Here is a 6,891-nt window from a genome sequence, read left to right on the forward strand (position 1 = left end):
GAATGACACACAAGTCAAGTCTTTAAGATACGTCAAATATTACATCTAGATAAGTACTAAGTAGTGATTATATTCTCTTTGGTTCACCCCTCTGCCATCTGCCGTCTTCCAACCGTCAGTATACAACGCGACGGGTTGAAGAACAGACGTGTTCCATGCATTTCTAGTTCATTCCTAGTTTACTACGGAACCCTTAGCTTCACCATGTCTGTCTGTCCGCGGCTTTGCCTACAAGTAGAAAAGTAAGTCGGATCAACATTGTATAGCTCAAATACGCGTTAAACAACACCGGGTTGTTAATGGTTATATTATGCTATTGTACAATAGTCAAGCCATTTCGAGCGATGAGGGCGAATCAACTTTTAGAACACTGAATTCGGGTCCCTAATAGACTAAAGTGTATAGTAGAAAGACCGATTTTTCAAAAACCATGTTGATTTATTTACTTTTTTGTTTCAACGGGCATTATTAGATCCATACGTATTTAAAATTTACAATTAGACCAGATAACAGTTATATTTTGTACTGTAACGCAGCAGAAAAAAGTTTGCTCCCATATAATTATTTTTGTATGGGAAAATCGATTTTTCTTTGCTTTCTTTGCTAGGGACACGAAATCAGTGTTCTAAAAGTTGATTCACCCGAAAGCATTCATCGGTGAAAATAATATGTGGCTTTCCATTAGAAAAGGCTTCTTATGCACATGTAGCATAAGGGAAACGTTTTCATTGGCTTGTGGAAAAATATTACTACAGCATCTCGGATTTTTTATAACAATTTAAAATGTTATAACTTCTTCTTCTTTCCATCCTGTTACCCCCTGCTGGGGTGTAGGGCTCGAATCTTTTTCTTCCACTGACTCCGGTCCTGGGCAGCTTGGGTAGCCTCCTCCCACCCCATCCCCAATACACCCAGCTCTTGCTCCACAGAACGGCGCCAAGTAGATTTAGGGCGACTATGTTTCCGTTTGCCGGGTATCTTCCAGGTCAGGGCCACTTTGGATTGGTGGGTGTCAGGTTTCCTGAGGATATGCCATTTCCGCGTCTGGATGGAGATCCAGACGCGGAACAAGGAGTTGTGTACGGGTTATTCTCCATAAGTGAGCGTTTGTGATCCAGTTAGGCCAAAAGATACGTAGGATTTGCCTTAAGCATTTGTTCACAAACACTTGGAGTTTTGTCATTAGGTCTTTGCGGACAAACCAGGTTTCGCACCCGCACAGTAGCACGGCCTTTACATTCGAGTTGAAGATCCTCACTTTAGTTCTTCTCGTTAGGATAGAGGAGTTCCACACAGGTTTAAGCTGGCTGAATGCAGCTCGGGCTTTGTTTATTCGAGTTTCAATGTCAGCTTCCGTTCCTCCACTCTGGTCGACAATACTGCCCAAATAGCAAAAGCTCGCCACTTGTTCGATCTGGTTTCCCTTAATCAGCACCGGAGTTGAATCGGTGGTATTCTGGCGCATTTCCTTTGTTTTCTTGTAGTTAATGCGCAATCCTTCCTTTTCAGCCTCCTCTGCTAGATCTTCCGCCTTGTCTTGGAGTTGCTCACGCGTGGTTGCAATAAGACAGAGGTCATCTGCTCAAAATGTTATAACTACACCTTATAAAACAAAGTCCCCCCGCCGCGTCTGTCTGTTTATTCGAGATAAACTCAAAAACTACTGAACGGATTTTCATGCGGTTTTCACCTATCAATAGAGGGATTCTTGAGGATGGTTTACTTAAGTGTATCATTTGTTAAGGTTTACCCGTGCGAAGGTAAGCGTCGCCAGTTAATTAAAATTGCAACGTTTAGAATAAATTAATTAGAATTAAGTTTCCATATTGTATGCTTCTCTGAGGCAGGACATGACGACCTGTTGTATATTAGAATAACCTCTGTAACTCATGATCTACAATAAATATTGTGATCTTAATTAATGTCATTAAACCATTTACCCTTTTTCCGACGTTTTATCCAGGTTGTACAAGCTGTGGTCACGGAAGACTGACGTCCCTGCAAAATGTCAATGAAGATATTGATAAACAACACTAAACTACCCGATATTAGTTTATAGTATCTGGGAGACCGAGCTTTGCTCGGACAACATATAAGAAACCAAAAAATGCGTTTTCGTAGATCGATTTATCGCCCCCGATAACCCCCATATAGCAAATTTCATCGAAATCATTAGAGCCGTTTCCGAGATCCCCACAAATATATATATAATAAACAAGAATTGCTCGTTTAAAGGTATGGCTATCTAATGATAGATAGGTAAATGTTAGGGGTAGACAAATAAACTGATCTACCCGTTTTTGTTTAATGTTTATTGTCCAAGGCACGACACTCAACACTAAAAATATCCGCACTCTGGTGAGTGGTGGTTAATTATGTGTACAAAACGCGAGAGTTTAAAGTGTTATTTTGATTTGGTTGCAGACCACGATGAGCAGTCCGTTCGAATGTACCTCGACGCGAATCCCGACTTTCTGGCTGACTACATAGCAGAGGAGGTGCCCGCACAGGACTTGGAAAACTTGCTCCACATGAAACGTCAGGTTGATGGGACCAGTCCTGCTAGCGCGCACTCATATGTCCTGACATCGTGCGCTAGCAGCACGAATAAGGTAATGCTAGAACTAAGAATGGCCCTGTGTGATGGCTCTTCTACACGATGGCCCAGCGATGGACCAGCAAGATGGCCGTGCGATGGCTGAGAGCACGCACTATGGATGCCACGTGTAGATACGTACGCACCATCGCTGGCCAACTTTTGATGTGCGGATGAAAAACCTACACTGTGGCCATCCCATCGCCATCCCGCCGTGCCATAAGCCATCCGACACCACTACCCTCTCTACACGCTGGCCCATCTTGGTGGGCCCATCATGTGGAGGAGCCATGAAAAGGAGACAACGAGAGAGATGCCTGTGGGAAGAGGTTAGGTCATTCTAGGTTGGACTCAATGGCTCCGTACGAAGAAGAAACTTGATCTGACCAGCCCCGACGGTCCACTCGTATGTGGGCACATCGTGTGCTAGCAGTACCAAGGTAATCCACAGGTGCTGGCCTGCTGGGACTTGGAATGGCTCTGTACGAAATGGAAACTCAACGAGAGAGAGATGACAACTTATGAAGAGAAAACTAGATCAGCAAAGACAGGTTGACGGGACCAGCCCAAAAGTGGTAACTCTTATATTGCCACGGTACTTGTTCTATACTAATACTTAAGGTAATTTACAGATCCTGGCGTGGGAATTAGTTTAATGGCTCCATATAACGGAAGACTATCTAGACTTGACCATGGGAATCTATAGCCCGCGCGAGACTTAAGAGAAGCTGGGAAATTAGAAAGAAACAAAAGATATGGCGTCCAGCGCGAAACCCTTAACTTTTATCTCAATTGCTCTGAAAATATATTTCTGTTTAAAATTTCGCTCGTCAAATTCCTCAGCTATATCATTAGCTATTTTATACTAAAATTATACTGCTAAACAAACCAATTGCCCCATGAGATCACTTATCCCAGCTGACCTTATTTTTGTCGTCTCCTCGCAGTTCGAAACGTGTACTGGATATACCGCCAGGGAACACCAATCAAGCTCGTCTTCAGTTGAAGAAGAAGATGTACCGTCCATAGTCGTAATGTCTGTCCGTCAAGCAAAAAAACGACAGAGTTATGTCGTACTTAACGAGAGAAAGTTACTAGCCAAATTGTACCCGTTTAGATCAGCATCTGCTGAAATAAGCATGCTAGACTGCCAAAGACAAAAACCGCAAACCATCGATTCTACTACAATGACATCGCCACCGAGGCCTAAGACTAAGCGTAAACCAGTGCAAAGTCACTCAAATGGACTGATGCAACCGGGCTATCCTGACCATCAAATGGACTCGAGCAGCCATTCTGACAGCTTTAGCTCAGCCCTTTCTAACGGCTCACTGGAAGTACATTCAACTAACGGTCTCCATCAGACCAGAACTCGACACTCCAACGGCCTTTATCCTGATGGATCGCGTGATGCTGTATCTATGAACGGCCATCAATCCAATGGTCATAACTTGTCAAATAGAAACTATAACCGCCAGAGCTCAGTAAATGGGCATGGGCATTCGAATGAACCGCGCCAAATTGAGTCGGCGAATGGTTCGCCGGGGAAACCCCGGCGAGTGCTGCCGGTGAGTGAGCATCTATAACGATTCGCAAAATGACTGTGTAGCAAAATGAACAGATGATGCGGCATATAAACTAGTTAAAAAATAGTTTAAAAATCTAGGATACCTATCTAAGAAATTAAAAAAAGTAGTATACATTTTTAAGACATTCTGCGTTATGATATTATAATAAATCACTCGATATTCTGTTACACGACATTTTGCTACTTAGTCAAACTGGTTAATAAGTAACTGCATGATGTTTTAAGGAATTTTGTCTCACAACTCTCACTCGACTTTGACTTTGACACAAGCGTATGTTGTACAATCATCAAAAAAATATTATTATTATATTTTTTTGTATCAATTCAGATTCCAATACAATTTTTCAGTGTTCATTTTGTTACCTATATACAATATTGCATGAAAGTGAGAAATACTTTATAAGTATTGAAGACTAAAGTATTTTGATTTTGAGTAAAATTAATTAATAGTAGAATTGAGTTTGGTATGCTTCATGGAACAGCAACGTATTACCTAATCTATCTTATACCTTTAAACGAGCAATTCTTATACATATTCTTTACAAAAATTCTTTACAAAAAATATACTTTATTAAATTCTTGAACAGAAAAAACATTGATAATATCTATTTGTCCATAAGTGTGCAAATTAAACGATCTTGAACATAGAAATTTCGTTTCTCATAATCATCGATAAAATCGATCTAGCTAGGGCTTATCTCTGGGAAAATGCGCATTTTTGAGTTTTTTATAAGTTTTCCGAGTAAAGCTCGGTCTCCCAGATATTAAAATAAATAATATGTATAATAGTATCGTACTTATCTATGAAAATGGTTCACTTGACGTTTTGGAAACTGTACACGAAGTGTAAATGATTCGCTTTGGCTTGTATACGGCTGATAATATTAAAATTATATTAGGACTAGATATTTATCTATAAGATTCTTTCTAATAATAATTTAAGATATCGTAACGCAGTCGCGTAAGACAGCGTGTAAGTTTGATATAATCACAAATTTCAACGAAACGTAGGTTTTATTGTTATTTAAACAATTTCAAAAGAAATTTTGAAATATAGGCGAACTACTAAAGGTCATTATTTTTGAAATTTTTTCGACCAGAAATGAATGTCGTTAGGGCGTATACTGATCACACTTAAAATAAATGGTCGTAATTCATGTCGTTAACGGATCTAACGCGATTAAATTTCATTATTTTATATTTTTTCCGACGTTTCAGCCAGACTGCACTAGCTGTGGTCACGGTTAATGACATTTTTTAATTATATGTACAAAACGCGAGAGTTTGAAGTGTTATATGTGGTCGTATCAAAAATACACTCTGGATACAATTATTTATAATACGTAATGCTATTAATAAGAGTATTACGTACATTTTGGGCTTTGTATTCCATTATCCAACAAGTGCAGATGATATCCTAAGGAGAGTCTGAAAATTCAAGTCACGGTATGCTGGTTCATTTAAATTACCCTTTATATTTCCCTATTTTGATTGTTAAATCCTTGCATGTACCTTAAGCATGACATTAATTATACTTACTGCTAGTGTAAAGCCTCAATTAGCTAATGATCGTTTGTATAATCTGTAATGTTGACTTATGTATTTGTAAGAAAGGGATAAAACATAAATTAACTAATTGAGTATTATAATGCGTTTATGAAAAAGGGTGTAATACTTTGACGGATTATTGAGACCCACGATGTAGACTTGGATTACTTAACTTTGCGTGTATCTATTTTATTTAAATTCGTATAAAATGAAGTGCATGATTGTAAAAGTGATGAATGATTTATTCATACTTTGTGCTTGTATATCTTACGTTTAAGTGTTTTTACTTCTTCATCATCATCATCATCATCATCATCATCATCATCATCAGGCTACATTAGTCCACTGCTGGACATAGCCCTCCCCTAAAGAGCGCCAAAGCGCCCTGTCTTCAGCTTGCCGCATCCAGCATCTGCCTGCAGTCTTTCGCAGATCGTCATCCCACCTGGTCGGAGGGCTTCCTACACTACGTTTGCCAAGTCGCGTGTTTTTTACTTGCTTTCTTCAAATTCGACATTCCATTCTTTTATAAAATGCTACATACTGTTATACTATATTGGCTGATTATTTAGTAAATTGTAGACTATATCTCTCGCATCGAATGATGGTCCCTATGGCAATTACTTCAAATCTAAAGAATATTAACATAAATATCAATACTTGTTATACAGGGTGGAAAAGAAACACTGGAGAGAAGACGTGCCTGTGCCCCATCTATACGTTGCTTTATGCCAAGGCAGCTGTACTTGATAAAACCGGCAAGTGGCATTATGTTTTAGAGCGTTTGACATAGTCCGATCCGGATGTCGGATTAGCTGCCAGAAATGCCCATGTTCTTTTATTTTTACATTAAGCTTTCTTTTGAACAACAAACAATGCGAAATAAATCGAGCAATTCTTGTTTATTTATATATATATTGCGGGGATCTCGGAAATGGCTCTAACGATTTCGTTGAAATTTGCTATATGGGGGACGATAAATCGATCTAGCTCTTATCTCTGGGAAAACGCGCATGTATTGAGTTTTTATATGTTTTCCGAGCAAAGTTCGGTCTCCCAGATATTCATGAATTTATACTATAATACATCCCGACGTCCCGAACCCCAAGTGTATTCGATGGCATGACGTGCGTTCACGTTTGCGTTATGTTTATTTTTG

The sequence above is a fragment of the Cydia splendana genome, chromosome Z (assembly GCF_910591565.1).
Source record: "Cydia splendana chromosome Z, ilCydSple1.2, whole genome shotgun sequence".
Lineage (NCBI taxonomy): Eukaryota > Metazoa > Arthropoda > Insecta > Lepidoptera > Tortricidae > Cydia > Cydia splendana.